A 15,000-nucleotide genomic window follows, 5' to 3' on the forward strand; every position below is an offset into this window, starting at 1 on the left:
TGGCAAAGACCTCCATTGGACGAGACATTGAAATGTGATTCCAAAAGGCAAAGTATGCTGGGACATGTTGCCTTGCGGAAGGACAGGAACACGCAGGCCAAACAGCTCGTTTACTTTGCAAATTTCTTGACGTTTGATGTATCTCAGAGTGCGAAGAGCATGTTCAGGCCCCAAGACTATGAGAGCATCGGGTGCAAAATTATGGAACGCTTCACGAATTTGCGTGTCATCCTTGCGCGCAGGGGCCATGCCTAAATCTTCTTCTCTGTATCGTTCCAGATTTTAGTATATTGCTACCGAAGTCGAGCAACGAAGACTACTGCCGCTTAGAGTGTATATAATAGTCGTGCCAAAATACTACTCTTTCCACTCGGCGACAAGTCTGGTGACCGATCGCTGCTTGTGTAATCCCACCATTTGCACAAAGCAGCCCTATGCTCTCAGCCTTTATCCAGCAAGCATGGCGATTGCGGGGGGGATGTGTGGGCAAAACCTCAGTTCAGACTAGGCATGCACTCAGATTCAGACAGCGCGGCATGCTCGGGAAACCTTCTCACCTGTGAAAGGGCCCGAAGTTAAAGCAGCACGGGTGAGAGGTTGCTGTACAGAAAGCAAAGCATGCTGGGAGTCTACACTGTGACCAGAGGGCATACGCTTGGTTGTGGTAATCCCAGCCCATGTTGTACAAAAACAGCCTATGCTGCTCGCCTTCATACATCGCAGCATGGGCAGAGATGTGGGGGAACATGTGGGCAAACCTCAATTAGACGAGACAGTTTGAAATATGATTCCCAAAAGAAAGTAATGCTGGGGAATTTGCTTGCGGAGACAGGAACAACCGCATGGCCAAAACAGCGTTTACTTTGCACAATTTTGACGTTTGATGGTACTAAAGTGGCGAAGAGCAGTTTCCAGGCCCCAAGACCTATGGAGCATCCGGGGCAAATATGAGAAGCTTCCACGAATTTGCGTGTCATACTTTGCCGTCAGGGGCTAATGCTAATCTTCTCTGTCTCGTTCCAATTTAGTATATGTGCTGCGAAGCGAGGCACGAACCTACTGCCCGCTTCAGATTATATATAGTCCGGCCAAAATACACTCTTTCCACCTTAGGGGACGATCTGTGACCGATGCGGCTGGCTTTGTGCTATCCCAGCCTTTTGCACAAAGCAGCCCTATGCTCTTTTCAGCCTTAATACCAGGCAGCATGGGCAGATGATTAGGCGGGGGGGGGGGGATGTGTGGGCAAAACCTCAGTTAGACTGCTGCAAATAAGAATTCCAGACCAGCGAGGCTATGCTGGGAACTCCTCACTTGTGAAAGGAACCAATAAAGCACACGGTGAAGTGCTGGTACGAAAGAAAGCATGCTGGGAAGTCTACACTGTGAACAGGGGGCATACGCTTGGTTGTGTAATCCCAGCCATTTGTAACCAAAACAGCCCTATGCGCTTGCGGCCTTCATACAGCATGCATGGGCAAGAGATTGTGGGGGAACATGTGGGCAAAACCTCAATTTAGACGAGTCATTGAAATATGAATTCCAAAACGCAAAGTACTGCTGGGAATGTTGCTTGCGGAACAGGAACCACCGCAGGCCAAACAGCCGTTTATTGGCACAATTCTTGACGTTTGATGGTACTAAGTGTCGAAGAGCAGTTCCAGGGCCAAAGCCTATGAAGAAGCATCGGGTGCCAAAATATGGAACGCTTCACGAATTTGCGTGTATTCCTTGCGCAGGGGCATGCTAATCTTTCTCTGTTCGTTCCAATTTTAGTATACTTGCTGGCCGAAGCGAGCACAAGCCTACTGCCCGCGTTCAGATGTATATATAGTCGGCCAAAATACCACTCTTCACCTTAGGCGCCTAGATCTGTGTACCGAATCGCTGGCTTGTGTTAATCAGCCATTTGCAGCAACGCAGCCTATGCTCTTCAGCTTTATAACAGCAAGCATGGCAGAGATTGCGGTGGGGGGGGATGGTGGGCCAACCTCAGTTAGACTAAGGCATGCAAATAAGATTCGAGACAGCGAGCATGCTAGGCCTTCTCACTTGTGAAGGCCCAATAAAGCACACGGTGAATGTGCCTGTAACAGAAGCAAAGCATGCGGGAGTCTAACACTGTGAGACCAGAGGGCATACGTTGTTGTGTAATTCCCAGCCATTTGTACAAAACAGCCCTATGCGCTTCGGCCTTCATACAGCAGCATGGGCAGAAGATTGTGGGGGGAACATGTGGGCAAAACTCTAATCTAAGACGAGACATTGAAATTGATTCCAAAGCAAAGTATGCTGGGGGGAATGTGCTTGCGGAAGACAGGAACACCGCAGGCAAAACAGCCGTTTACTTTGCACATTTCTTGACGTATTTTTTTTTTTTTTTTTTTTTTTTTTTTTTTTTTTTTTTTTTTTTTTTTTTTTTTTTTTTTTTTTTTTTTTTGATGGTACTCAAGTGCGAAGAGCAGTCCCAGCCCCAAGACCCTAATGAAAGAAGCTATGCGGGTGCAAATATGGAACGCTTCACGAATTTGCGTTACAGTCCTTGCGCATGGCCATGCTAATCTTTCTGTATCGTTCAAATTTAGTATATGTGCTGCCGAAGCGAGCTACAAGCCTACCTGCCGCTTTCAGATGTATATATACGTCGGCCAAAATATACTCTTCACCTTAGGGCGAACAAGATCTGTGACCGATCGCTGCTTGGTGTAGTAATTCCAGCCATTTGGCACAAAGCAAGCCCCCCTATTGCCCCTTCCTTTTTTCCCACCCTTTTTAAAATACAACAGCAAAGCATGGCAAAATTGCGGGGGGATGTGTGGGCAACACCTCAGTTAGACTAGGCATGCAAATAAGTTCCAGACAGCGAGGCATGTGGGAACTCTCATTGTGAAAGGCGCCAATAACACCACGTGAAGTGCTTACAGAAACAATCAGCATGCTGGAGTCCTACACTGTGAGGACAGAGGGCATACGTCTTGGTTGTGTAATCCAGCCATTTGTACAAAAGCCCTAGCGCTTCGCCTTCATACAGCAGCATGTGGCAGAGATTGTGGGGGAACATGTGGGCAAAAACCTCAATTAGACTAGACATGAAAAGTGATTCAAAAGCAAAGTACTGCTGGGGGGGAATCGTTGCTTGCGAGACAGGAACACGCAGGCAAAACAGCCGTTTACTTTGAGCATTTCTTGACGTTTTATGTGAGCTAAAGTGCGAAGAGCAGTTCCAGGCCCAAAGAGCTTGAAGAAGCATCGGGTGCAAATATGGAAGCTTCAACGAATTTGCGTGTCATCATTGCGGCAGGGGCCATGTAATTTCCTGTATCGTTCCAATGTTTAGTATATGTGCTTGCCAAAGCGGAGCACAGCCTGCTGCCCGCTTCAGATGTAGTAGTATAGTGGCAAATACACTCTTCCACCTTAGGGCGATCAGATTGATGACTCGATCGTGGCTGTGTAATCCAGCCATTTGCACAAAGCAGCCCTATGCCCTGTTCAGCCTTTATCAGCAAGCGATGCAAGATTGCGGGGGGATGTGTGGGCAAAACTCTCAGTTGACTAGGCATGCAAATAAGCATTCCAGACAGCGAGGCTGCTGGAACTCTCACTTGTGAAAGGCACCAATAAAGCACACGGTGAAGTGCTGTACAGCAAGCAAAAGCATGCTGGGATCCTCACTGTGAGACAGAGGGGCAACGCTTGGTGTGTAATCCAGCCCATTGTACCCAAACAGCCCGCTATGCGCTTTCGGCTCTTCATACAAGCATGGGCCAGAGAATGTGTGGGGACATGTGGGCAAAACTCAATTAGATCGAGTCATTGAAATATGATTCCAAAAAGCAAAGTTATGCTGGGGGGGAATGGTTGCTTGCGGAAGACAGGAAGCACCGCAGGCAAACAGCCGGTTTACTTTGCACAATTTCTGACGTTTGAGGTACTGAAAGTGCGAAGAGCAGTTTCGCAGGCCCAATGACGCTAGACGAAGCATCGGGTGCAAAGTATGAACGCTTCACGAATTTGCGTGTCATCGTCGGGTGCCATGCTAATCTTCTGTATGTTCAGATTTTATTATGTGCTGGCGAAGCGAGCACTAAGCCTACTGCCCGTTCTTTTTCAGATTATTATATAGTCGGCCAAAATACCTTTCACTAGGGCGACAAGATCTGTGACGATCGCTGGTTGTGTCTATCCAGCCATTTGCACAAAGCAGCCCCTATGTCTCTTAGTTTAATACAGCAAGATGGGCAGAGATTGCGGGGGGATGTGTGGGCAAACCTTCAGTTAGCTAAGGCATGCAAATAAGATTCGCAGACAGCGAGGCATGCTGGGGAACTCTCACTTGTGAAAGCCCCAATAAAGCACACGGTGAAGTTGCTGTACAGAGCACAGCATGCTGGGAGTCTACACGTGGAGCACCAGAGGGGCATACGCTTGGTTGTGTAATTCCAGCCATTTGTACCAGAAACAGCCCTAATGCGCTTCGGCCTTCATACGAAGCAGCATGGCAGAGATTGTGGGGAACATGTGGGCAAAAGCCTCAATTTAGACGAACATTGAAATGTTGATTCCAAAAAGCAAAGCTATGTCTGGGGAATGTTGCTTGGGAAGAACAGGAACACCGGCAGGCCATAAAACAGCCGTTTACTTTGCTACAATTTTCTTGACGTTTGATGGTACTAACGTGCGAAGAGCAGTTTCAGGCCCAATGCCTATGAACTGAAGCATCGGGTTGCAAAAAATTCTGGAACAGCTTCACGAATTTGCGTGTCATCCTTGCCAGGGGCCATGCTAATCTTTCTCTTATCGTTCCATATTTTAGTATATTGCTGCCGAAGGCGAGCACAAGCCTACTGCCCGCTTCAGTGTATATATAGTCGGCCAAAATAACTCTTCCACCTTAGGCGACAGATCTGTGACCGTCCCGCTGGCGTTGTGTAATCCCAGCCATTTGCACAAAGCTCCCTATGCTCCTTCAGCCTTTATATCAAGCAAGCATGGGCAGAGATTGCGGGGGGCATGTGTGGGCAAACCTCAGTTAGACATAGGCATGAAATAAGATTCCAGACAGCGAGGCATGCTTGTGGAGATCTCACTTGTGAAAGGCCCGATAAAGCCACGGTGAAGTGTCTGTAGCAGAAAGCAAACATATGCTGGGAGTCCTACACTGTGAGACATGAAGGGGATACGCTTGGTTGTGTAATCCCGCCATTGTCCCAAAACTAGCCCTATGCGCTTCGGCCTTCATACAGCAGATGGGCAGAGATTGTGGGGGAACATGTGGGCAAAACCTCAATTAGACAACATTGAAATATGATTCCAAAAAGCAAAGATATGCTGGGGGGAATGGTTGCTTGCGGTAAGACAGGAACACGGCATGGCCAAAACGCCGTTTACTTTGCACAACTTTCTTGACGTTTGATGGTACTAAATGTGCGAATGAGCAGTTCAGGCTCAAGACGTATGAAGAGCATCGGGCTGCAAAATCTGAGAACGCTTCACGAATTTGCGTGTTCATCCTTGCGCAGTGGGATGTTTATTCTCCTGTATCGTTCCATTTGTCATATGTGCTGCCGAAGCGAGCACAAGGCCTACTGCCCGCTTCAGATGTATTATAGTCGGCCAAAATCACTCTTCCATCCCTAGGCGACAAGATCTGTGACCGGATCGGCTGGCTTGTGTAATCCCAGCATTTGCACAAGCAGCCCTATGCCTTCAGCCTTTATACGCAAGCATGGGCAGAGATTGCGGGGGGGGGGATTGTGGCAAGAACCTCAGTTAGACTAGGCATCGCAAATAGGATTAGACAGCGAGTGCATGCTTTGGAACATCTCACTTGTTGCAAAGGCCCAATAAAGCACCACGGTGAAGTGCGTACAGAAAGCAAAGCATGCTGGGAGTCTACATCTGTGAGACAGAGGGCATACGCTTGGTTTGTGTAATCCGAGCTCATTTTGTAACCAAAACAGCCCTATGCGCTTTCGCTTCTATACAGCAGCATGGCAGAGATTGTGGGGAACATGGTTGGGCAAACCTCAATTTGACGAGACATTGAAATATGGATTCCAAAAGCAAAGTATGCTGGGGGGATGTTGCTTGGCGGAAGACAGGAACACCGCAGGCAAAACAGCCGTTTACTTGCAACAATTTCTTGACGAGTTTGAATGGTACTAAAAGTGCGAATGAGCAGTTCCAGGCCAAGACTAAGTGAAGGAAGCATCGGGTGCAAAATATGGAAAGCGCTTCAACGAATTTGCGTGTCATCCTTTGCGCAGGGGCCATGATATTTCTCTGTTTATCGTTCCATTCTTAGTATATGTGCTGGCCGGAAGCTGAGCACAAGCCTACTGCCGCGCTTTTCAGTATGTTATATATGTCGCCAAAAATACACTCTTCCACCTAGGCGACAAGATCTGTTGACTCGATCGCGGCTTTGTGTAATCCGCATTTGCACGAAAGGCAGCCCTATGCTCTTCAGGCCTTTATTACAGCAAGCCTATGGGCAGAGATTGCGGGGGGGGATGTGTGGGCAAAACCTAGTTAGAATAGGCATGCAAATAAGATTCCAGTACGCGAAGGCATGCTGGAACTCTCACTTGTTTAAAGGCCCAATAAACGCATCACGGTGAAGTGCGTCCAGAAAGCCAAAGGCATGCTGGGATCCCTACACTGTGAGACGAGGGGCATACGCTTGGGTTTGTAATCCAGCCATTTGTACAAACAGCCCTATGCGCTTCGGCCTTCATACAGCAGCATGGCAGAGATTGTGGGGGAACATGTGGGAAAACCTCAATTAGACGAACATTGAAAATATGATTCGCAAGCAAAGATGCTGGGGGGGATGTTGCTTGCGGAAGACAGGAAACGCGGCCAAAACAGCCGTTTACTTTGCACAATTCTTGACGTTTGATGGTACTAAGGCGTAAGCGCAGTTCCAGGCCCCCAAGAACCTATGAAGAGCATCGGGTGCGAAAATATGGAAGCTTCAGCGAATTTGCGTGTCATCCTTGCGCAGGGGCCATGCTAATCTTCTCTGTATCGTTCCAATTTAGATATATGTTGCTGCGAAGCAGCAAAGCCTACTGCCCGCTTCAGATGTATATATAGTCGGCAAAATACACTCTTCACATTAGGCGACAAGATCTGTGAACCGATCGCTGCTTGTGTAATCCCAGCCATTTGCACAAGCAGGCCCTATGCTCTTCAGCCTTATACGCAAGCATGGACAGATTGGCGGGGGGATGTGGGGAAAACCTCAGTGTAGACTAGCATGCCAATATATAGATTCCGACAGCGCCGGCAATGCTGGATTCTCACTTGTGAAGGCACAATAAAGCACACGGTGAAACGTGCGCTGTACAGAAAGCAAGAGCATGTGGAGTCCTATCTGGAGACAGAGGGGCATACGCTGTGGTTGTGTAATCCAGCTCATTTGTCCAAACAGCCTATGCGCTTCGGCCTTCCAATACAGCAGCATGGGCAGAGATTGTGGGGAACATGTGGGCAAAACTAAAATTAGACGAGACATTGAAAGTGTGATTCCAAAAAGGCAAGTATGCTGTGGGAATGTTGCTGCGGAAGACAGAACAGGCAGGCCAAATAACAGCCCGTTTACTTTGCACAATTTCTTGACGTTTGATGGTACTAAGTGCGAGAGCAGTTCCAGGCGCCAAGATCCATGAATGAAGCATCGGGTGCAAAATAGGAACGCCTCACGAATTTGCGTGTCATCCTTGCGCAGGGGCCATGCTATCTTGCTCTTGATGTTCCAATTTAGTTATGTGCTGCCGAAGCGAGCACAAGCCTCACTTGCCAGCTTCAGATGTATATAATAGTCGGTCCAAAATATACTCTTCCCACCTTAGGGCGAACAAGATCTGTGACCGATCGCTGGCGTTGTGTAATCCCAGCCATTTGCAAAGCAGCCCATGCCTTCCCCTTTTTTTTTCCCCAGCCTTTACAGAAGCATGGGCAGAGATTGCGGGGGGGATGTGTGGCAAAACCTCAGTTAGCTAGGCATGCAATAAGATTCCAGACAGCGAGGCTGCTGGAAACTCTACTTTGAAAGGCCCAATAAAAGCACACGGTGAAAAGTGCTGTACAGAAAGCAAAGCATGCTGGGAGTGCCTACAACTGTGAAGACCAGAGGGGCATAGCTTGGTTGTGTAACCAGCCATTTGTACAAAAAGCCTATGGCTTCGGCCTTCAATACAGCAGCATGGGCAGAGATTGTGGGGGAAATGGTGGGGCAAAACCTCATTGAGACGAGTCCATTGACATATGATTCCAAAGCAAAGTATGCCTGGGAATGTTGCTTGCGGCAAGACAGAACACCAGCAGGCCATAAACAGCCGTTTACTTTGGCTACAATTTCTTGACGTTTGATGGTACTAAGTGCGGAAAGACAGTTCCGGCCCCAAGACCTATGAAGAAGCTCGGGTGCAAATATGGAACGCTTCACGATTTTGGCGTGTCATTCCTTGCGCAGGGGCCGATACTACTCTTCTCTGTATCGTTCCAATTTAGTATATGTGCTGGCGAAGCGAGCACAAGCTACTGCCGCTTTCAGATGTAGTATATAGTCGGTCAAATACACTCTTCCACCTTAGGGCGAACAAGATCTGTGGACCGATGCTGCTTGTGTAATTCCCAGCCATTTGCACAAAGCAGCCTCTATGCCCATTTGCAGCTTTATAAGCAAGCATGGGCAGAGATTGCGGGGGTTGGATGGTGGGCAAAACCTCAGTTAGACTAGGCATCAAATAAGATTCAGAACAGCGAGGCATGCTGGGACTCTCACTGTGACGCCCAATAAAGCAGCACGGTGAGTGCTGTACGAGAAAGCAACCATGCTGGGAAGTCCTACACTGTGAGGACGAGGGGCATACGCTTGGTTGTGTATCCCAGCCATTTGTACCAAAAAGCCCTATGCGCTTCGGCTTCATAACGTCAGCATGGGCAGAGATTGTGGGGGAAATGTGGGGCAAAACCGCTCATTAAACGAGACATTCGAAATATGATTCAAAAGCAAAGTTTGCTGGGGGGAATTGGTGCTTGCGGAAGACAGGAACACCGCAAGGCCAAAACAGCGTTTACTTTTGCACAATTTCTGAACGTTTGATGGTACTAAAGTGCGTAAGAGCAAGTTCAGGTCCTCAAGACTATGAAGAAGCATCGGTGCAAAATATGGAAGCTTCACAAAAATTTGCGTGTCATCCTTGCGCAGGGCCAATGCTAATCTTCTCTGTATCGTTCCAATTTTAGTATATGTGCTGCGAAGGCGAGCACAAGCTACTGCCGCTTAGATGTATACTTAGTCGGCCAAAATACCTCTTCCACCTTAGGGCGACAAGATCTGTGAGCCGTCGTGGCTGTGTAATCTCCCAGCCATTTGCACAAAGCAGCCCTATGCTCTTCAGCCTTTATCCGCAAGCATGGGCAGAGATTGCGGGGGGGGATGTTGTGGGTAAAACCTCCGTTGACTAGGCATGCAAATAAGATTCCAGACAGCGAGGCATGCTGGAACTTCACTTGTGAAGGCCCAATAAGCACACGGTGAGTGCTGTACAAGAAAGCAAAGCACTGCTGGGATCCTACACTGTGGACGGGGGCATACCTTGGTTGTGAATCCCAGCCATTTGTACCAAAACAGCCCTATGCGCTTCGCTTCATACAGCAGCATGGGCAGAGATTGTGGGGAACATGTGGCAAAAACTCAATTGGACGAGACATTGAAGATGTGATTCCAAAAAGCAAAGTATCTGGGATGGTTTGCTTGCGGAAGACAGGACACGCGCAAGCCAATACAGCGTTTACTTGATGCAATTCTTGACGTTTGGGTATAAAGTGCGAAGAGCAGTTCAGGCCCCAAGACCTATGAAGAAGCTATCGGGGCCAAAATATGGAACGCTTCACGAATTTGCGTGTCATCCTTGCGCAGGGGCCATGCTAACTTCTCTGTATCGTTTAAATTTTTAGTATCATGTGCTGCCCGAAGCGAGCACAAGCCTCTGGCCCGCTTCAGATGTATATATAGTCCGCCAAAATATTACTCTTCCACTAGGCGACAAGATTGTGACCGTCGCTGGCTTGTTACCAGCCATTGCACTAAGCACCCTAGGCTCTTCAGCCTTTATACAGGCAGCTGGGCAGAGATTGCGGGGGATGTGTGGGCAAAACTCAGTTAGCCTAGGCATGCAAATAAGTTCCGACAGCGAGGCATGCTGGGAACTCTCAACTTGTGAAAGGCCAATAAAGCACACGGTGAAGTGCTGTACGAAGCAAAGCATGCTGGTTAAGTCCTACACTGTGAGACAGAGGGCATACGCTTGGTTGTGTAATTCCCAGCCATTTGTACCAAAAGCCCTATGCGCTTCGGCCTTCATTGACAGCACATGGGAGAAGATTGTGGGGGAACATGTGGGCAAAAACTCTCATTTGGACGAGACATTGAAATGTGATTCCAAAAGCAAAGTAGTGCTGGGGAATGTTGCTCTGCGGAAGAAGGAAACCGCAGCCAACAACAGCCGTTTACTTTTGGGCAGCACTTTCTTGCGCGGTTTGATGGTACTCAGAGTGCGAAGAGCAGTTCAGGCCCCAAGACCTAATGAAGGAAGCATGGGTGCAAAAGTATGGCAAGCTTCAGAATTTGCGTGTCATCCTTGCGCAGGGGTTATGCTATATCTCTCTGTATCGTTCCAATTTAGTATTATGTGCGTGCCGAAGCGAGCACAAGCTAGCTGCCCGCTTTTTCAGATGTATATATAGTCGGCCAAAAATACACTCTTCCACCTATGGGCGACAAGATTGTGACCGATCGCTGGTTGTGTAATCCCAGCATTTGCACAAAGCAGCCTATGCTCTTCAGCCTTTATACAGCAAGCATGGGCAGAGATTGAGCGGGGGTGGGGGATGTGTGGGCCAAACCTCAGTTAGACTAGGCCTCAAATAAGATTCAGACGCGAGGCGATGCTGGGAACTCTTCAGACTTGTGAAAGGCCCAATACAAAGACACGTTGAAGTGCTGTTAACTATGAAAGCAAAGCATGCTGGGAGTCATACATGTGAGAACAGAGGGCAATACGCTTGGGTTTTGTGTAATCCCAGCCATTTGTACCAAAACAGACCTATGCCGCTTCGGCCTTGCATACAGCAGCATGGCAGGAGATGTGGGAACCTGTGGGGCAGAACTCAATTAGACGAGCATTGAAATATGATTCCAAAAAGCAAAGTATGCTGGGGAATGTGCTTGCGGATAGACCAGGAAACTGCAGGCTCAAAACAGCCGTTTACTTGCACAATTTCTTGCGTTTGAATGTACTAGTGCGAAGAGCAGTTCCTCAGGCCGCCAAGACCTTATGAGAGAAGCATCGGGTGCCAAATATGGAACCGCTTCACGATTTGCGTGTCATCCTTGCGCAGGGGCATGCTAATCTTCTCTGTAGGTTCAATTTAGTATAGTGTCGCGAAGCGAGCACAAGCCTACTGCCCGCTTCAAGATGTATATATAGTCGGCCAAAATACAACTTCACCTTAGGGCGACAAGAGTCTTGTGACCGATCGCTGGTTGTGTAATCCCAGCCATTTGCACAAAGCATGCCCTATGCTCTTCAGCCTTTATACAGCAAGCTGGGCAGAGGATTGCGGTGGGGGGGATGTTGGTGGGCAAAACCTCATGTTTAGACAAGGCATGCAAATAAGATTCCAGACAGCGAGGCATGCTAGGAACCTCTCACTTGTGAAAGGCCAATAAACCCCGGTGAAGTGCTGTACGAAAGCAAAGCATGCTGGGAGTCTACACTGTGAGAAGCGGGGCATACGCTTGGTTGTGGTAATCCAGCATTCTGTACCAAAACAGCCCTTATGCGCTTCGGCTTCCAATACAGCAGCATGGGCAGAGATTGTGGGGAACATGTGGCAACAACCCACAATTAGACGAGACATCTGAAATATGTATTCCAAAAGAGCAAGTTGCTGGGGGGGAATTTCTTTGCGGAAGACAGGAACACGCAGGCCAAAACAGCGTTTACTTTGCACAATTTTCTTGACGTTTGATGGTACTAAAGTGCGAGAGCAGTTCCAGGCCCCAACACTATGAAGAAGCTCGGGTGCAAAAGATATGGAACCGCTCACGAATTTGCGTGTCTCCTTGCGCATGGGCTCATGCCTAATTCTTCTCTGTAAATGTTCCAATTTTAGTATATGTGCTGCCGTAAGCGAGACAAGCCTAACTGGGCCCACTTTCAGATGTATATATAGTCGGCCCAAAATATAACTCTTCCACTTAGGGCGACAGAGTCTGTGACGATCGCTGGCTTTGTGTATACCAGCCATTGCAACAAAGCAGCCCTATGCTCTTCAGCCTTTATACGCAAGCATGGGCAGGATTGCGGGGGGGATGTGTGGGCAAAACTCAGTTAGACAGGCATCGAAAATTAAGATTCCAGACGCGAGGCATGCTGGGGAACTCTCACTTGTGAAAGGCCCAATAAAGCACACGGTGAAGTGGCTGTACGAAAGCAAAGCATGCTGGGAGTCCTACACTGTGAGACAGAGGGCATACGCTTGGTTGTGTATCCCAGCATTTGTCCAAAACAGCCCTATGCGCTTCGGCCTTTCATACTGCAGCAATGGGGCAAAGATTGTGGGGGAACATGTGGCAAAACTCAATAGACGAGACATTGAATATGTTCCAAAAAAGCAAAGTATGGCTGGGGGGGATGTTGCTTGCGGAGACAGGAACACCGCAGGCCAAAAACAGCGTTTCCTTTTGCACAATTTCTTTGGACGTTTGATGGTAACTGAAAGTGGCGAGCGCAAGTTCCAGGCCCAAGCCTATGAAGAAGCTCGGTGCAAATATGGAAGCGCTTCAGCGAATTTGCGTGTCATCCTGTCGGCAGGGCCATACTAATCTTCTCTGTACTGTTCCAATTTTAGTATATGTGGCTGCCTGAAGCGAGCAAGCTACTGCCCGCTTCCAGATGTATATATATACGTCGGCCCAAAAACACTCTTCCACCTTCCGGGCCGACAAGAATTCTGTGACCGATCGCGTGGCCTTGTGTATCCAGCCATTTGCACAATAGCAGCCCTATGCTCTCAGCCTTTATAGCAGCTGGTCGCGCCTCCTTTGGTGAAGGTCTTGTTTTTTGAGCATGTGGGCAAGAGATTGCGGGGGGATGTGTGGGAAAACCCAGTTAGACTAGGCATGCAAAATAAGATGTCCGACAGGAGGCAATGCCTGGAACTCTCACTTGTGATAAGGCAATAAAGCACACGGTGAAGTGCTGTACAGAAAGAAAGCATGCTGGGAGTCCTACACTGTGAGACAGCAGGGGCATACGCTTGGTTTGTTGTTAATCCAGCCATTTGTATCCAAAACAGCCCTATTGCGCTTCGGCTCATCAGCAGCTATGAGGCTAGAGATTGTGGGGGACAAATGTGGGCAACAACTTCAATTAGACGAGACATTGAAATATGATTCCAAAGCAAAGTAAATGCTGGGGGGAATGTTGCTTGCGGAAGACAGGACACCGCAGGCCAAGCCAGCCGTTTACTTTGGCACAATTTTCTTGACGTTTGATGGTACTAAGGCGAAGAGCAGTTCCAGGCCCAAGACCTATGAAGAAGCATCGGGTGCAAAATATGGAACGCTTTCACGACTTTGCGTGTCATCTTGCGCAGGGACATGCTAATCTTTCTTGTATCGTTCCAATTTTAGTATTGCTGCTGCCCAAGGCATAGCGAGCACAGCCTACTGCCCGCTTCAGATGTATATATAGGTCCGGCCAAAATAACACTCTCACATTAGGGCGACAAGATCTGTGACCGATCGCTGCTTGTGTACTATCCAGCTGCATTTGCACAAGCAGCCCTATGCTTCTTCAGCCCTTTATACAGCAACATGGGCAGAGATTGCGGGGGGGATGTTTGTGGCAAGAACTCAGTTTAGACTAGGCCATGCAAAATAAGATTCCAGACGCGAGGCATGCTGGGAACTCTGATTGTTGAAAGGCCCAATAAAGCACACGGTGAAGTGCTGTAGCAGAAGCAAGCACTGCTGGGAGTCTGATGCACTGTGGACATGAGGGATACGCTTGGTTGTGTAATCCCACCATTTGTACCAAAAAGCCCTATGCGTCTTCGGCCTTCATACAGCAGTCATGGGCAGAGTTGTGGGGGGACTTGGCCAAAAGCCTCAATTAGACGAGACTTGAAATATGATTCCAAAAAGCAAAGTATGCTGGGGAATGTGCTTGCGAAGACAGGAACACCGCAGCGCCAAACAGCCGTTTACTTTGGCACAATTTCTTGACGTTTGTATGGTACTAAAGTGCGAAGAGGCAGTTCCAGGCCCCAAGGACCTATGAGAAGCATGGGTGCAAAAATATTTGGAAGCTTCACGAATTTGCGTGTCTCCTTGCGCAGGGCCATGCTAATCTTCTCTGTATCGTTCCAATTTAAGTATATGTGCTGCCGAAGCGAGCACAAGCCTACTGCCCGCTCAGATGTATATATATGTCCCCAAAATCCACTCTTCCTTCGGGCGCCAGATTCTGTACCGATCGCTGGCTTTGTTAATCCCAGCCATTTGCAAAAGCAGCCCTATGCTCTTCACCTATACACAAGCATGGGCAGAGATTGCGGGGGGATGTGTGGGAAACCCAGTTTAGACTGCATGCAAGAAGATTTCCAGACAGCGAGGAATGCTGGGAACTCTCATTGTGAAGGCCCAATATAGCACACGGTGCAGTGCTGTAACAGAAAGCAAAGCATGCTGGAGTCTACACTGTGAGACAGGAGGGCATACGCCTTGGTTGTGTAATCCCAGCATTTGTAACCAAACAGCCCTATGGTCTTCGGCATTCATACAGCAGCATGGGCAGAGATTGTGGGGGAACATGTGGGGCTAAAACCTCAATAGACGAGACATTGAAAATGTGAATTCCAAAAAGCAAAGTATTCGCTGGGGAATGTTGCTTGCGTGAAGACAGGAAACGAGGCCAA

At 48.4% G+C, this 15,000-nt stretch overlaps 16 non-coding genes and 3 pseudogenes across 16 annotated transcripts; all 19 read right to left on the reverse strand.

Annotated features, from left to right (window-relative positions):
• Nucleotides 1-195: 195 nt before the first annotated feature.
• Nucleotides 196-309, reverse strand: LOC121398549 (annotated as a pseudogene).
• A 632-nt stretch (nucleotides 310-941) lies between these two features.
• On the reverse strand, nucleotides 942-1,052 carry LOC121398562. Its single transcript, XR_005964386.1, has one exon. It is a non-coding gene; the product is annotated as a U6 spliceosomal RNA (small nuclear RNA).
• A 642-nt stretch (nucleotides 1,053-1,694) lies between these two features.
• LOC121398550 lies at nucleotides 1,695-1,799 on the reverse strand. Its single transcript, XR_005964377.1, has one exon. It is a non-coding gene; the product is annotated as a U6 spliceosomal RNA (small nuclear RNA).
• A 705-nt stretch (nucleotides 1,800-2,504) lies between these two features.
• Nucleotides 2,505-2,607, reverse strand: LOC121398566. The gene has a single exon (XR_005964389.1). It is a non-coding gene; the product is annotated as a U6 spliceosomal RNA (small nuclear RNA).
• A 1,383-nt stretch (nucleotides 2,608-3,990) lies between these two features.
• Nucleotides 3,991-4,086, reverse strand: LOC121398570 (annotated as a pseudogene).
• A 646-nt stretch (nucleotides 4,087-4,732) lies between these two features.
• LOC121398554 lies at nucleotides 4,733-4,839 on the reverse strand. The gene has a single exon (XR_005964380.1). It is a non-coding gene; the product is annotated as a U6 spliceosomal RNA (small nuclear RNA).
• A 637-nt stretch (nucleotides 4,840-5,476) lies between these two features.
• Nucleotides 5,477-5,580, reverse strand: LOC121398569. The gene has a single exon (XR_005964391.1). It is a non-coding gene; the product is annotated as a U6 spliceosomal RNA (small nuclear RNA).
• A 642-nt stretch (nucleotides 5,581-6,222) lies between these two features.
• LOC121398555 lies at nucleotides 6,223-6,334 on the reverse strand. Its single transcript, XR_005964381.1, has one exon. It is a non-coding gene; the product is annotated as a U6 spliceosomal RNA (small nuclear RNA).
• A 630-nt stretch (nucleotides 6,335-6,964) lies between these two features.
• LOC121398542 lies at nucleotides 6,965-7,068 on the reverse strand. The gene has a single exon (XR_005964370.1). It is a non-coding gene; the product is annotated as a U6 spliceosomal RNA (small nuclear RNA).
• A 622-nt stretch (nucleotides 7,069-7,690) lies between these two features.
• On the reverse strand, nucleotides 7,691-7,792 carry LOC121398556. The gene has a single exon (XR_005964382.1). It is a non-coding gene; the product is annotated as a U6 spliceosomal RNA (small nuclear RNA).
• A 643-nt stretch (nucleotides 7,793-8,435) lies between these two features.
• LOC121398546 lies at nucleotides 8,436-8,544 on the reverse strand. Its single transcript, XR_005964374.1, has one exon. It is a non-coding gene; the product is annotated as a U6 spliceosomal RNA (small nuclear RNA).
• Nucleotides 8,545-9,175: 631 nt separating this feature from the next.
• On the reverse strand, nucleotides 9,176-9,282 carry LOC121398538. The gene has a single exon (XR_005964366.1). It is a non-coding gene; the product is annotated as a U6 spliceosomal RNA (small nuclear RNA).
• A 607-nt stretch (nucleotides 9,283-9,889) lies between these two features.
• LOC121398545 lies at nucleotides 9,890-9,998 on the reverse strand. Its single transcript, XR_005964373.1, has one exon. It is a non-coding gene; the product is annotated as a U6 spliceosomal RNA (small nuclear RNA).
• A 621-nt stretch (nucleotides 9,999-10,619) lies between these two features.
• Nucleotides 10,620-10,726, reverse strand: LOC121398548. Its single transcript, XR_005964376.1, has one exon. It is a non-coding gene; the product is annotated as a U6 spliceosomal RNA (small nuclear RNA).
• Nucleotides 10,727-11,371: 645 nt separating this feature from the next.
• On the reverse strand, nucleotides 11,372-11,469 carry LOC121398559 (annotated as a pseudogene).
• Nucleotides 11,470-12,106: 637 nt separating this feature from the next.
• LOC121398568 lies at nucleotides 12,107-12,213 on the reverse strand. Its single transcript, XR_005964390.1, has one exon. It is a non-coding gene; the product is annotated as a U6 spliceosomal RNA (small nuclear RNA).
• Nucleotides 12,214-12,846: 633 nt separating this feature from the next.
• On the reverse strand, nucleotides 12,847-12,956 carry LOC121398561. Its single transcript, XR_005964385.1, has one exon. It is a non-coding gene; the product is annotated as a U6 spliceosomal RNA (small nuclear RNA).
• A 677-nt stretch (nucleotides 12,957-13,633) lies between these two features.
• On the reverse strand, nucleotides 13,634-13,735 carry LOC121398560. The gene has a single exon (XR_005964384.1). It is a non-coding gene; the product is annotated as a U6 spliceosomal RNA (small nuclear RNA).
• Nucleotides 13,736-14,377: 642 nt separating this feature from the next.
• Nucleotides 14,378-14,482, reverse strand: LOC121398543. Its single transcript, XR_005964371.1, has one exon. It is a non-coding gene; the product is annotated as a U6 spliceosomal RNA (small nuclear RNA).
• Between the last annotated feature and the right edge of the window lie 518 nt (nucleotides 14,483-15,000).

Source organism: Xenopus laevis, chromosome 9_10L, assembly GCF_017654675.1.
Source record: "Xenopus laevis strain J_2021 chromosome 9_10L, Xenopus_laevis_v10.1, whole genome shotgun sequence".
NCBI classification, from domain to species: domain Eukaryota; kingdom Metazoa; phylum Chordata; class Amphibia; order Anura; family Pipidae; genus Xenopus; species Xenopus laevis.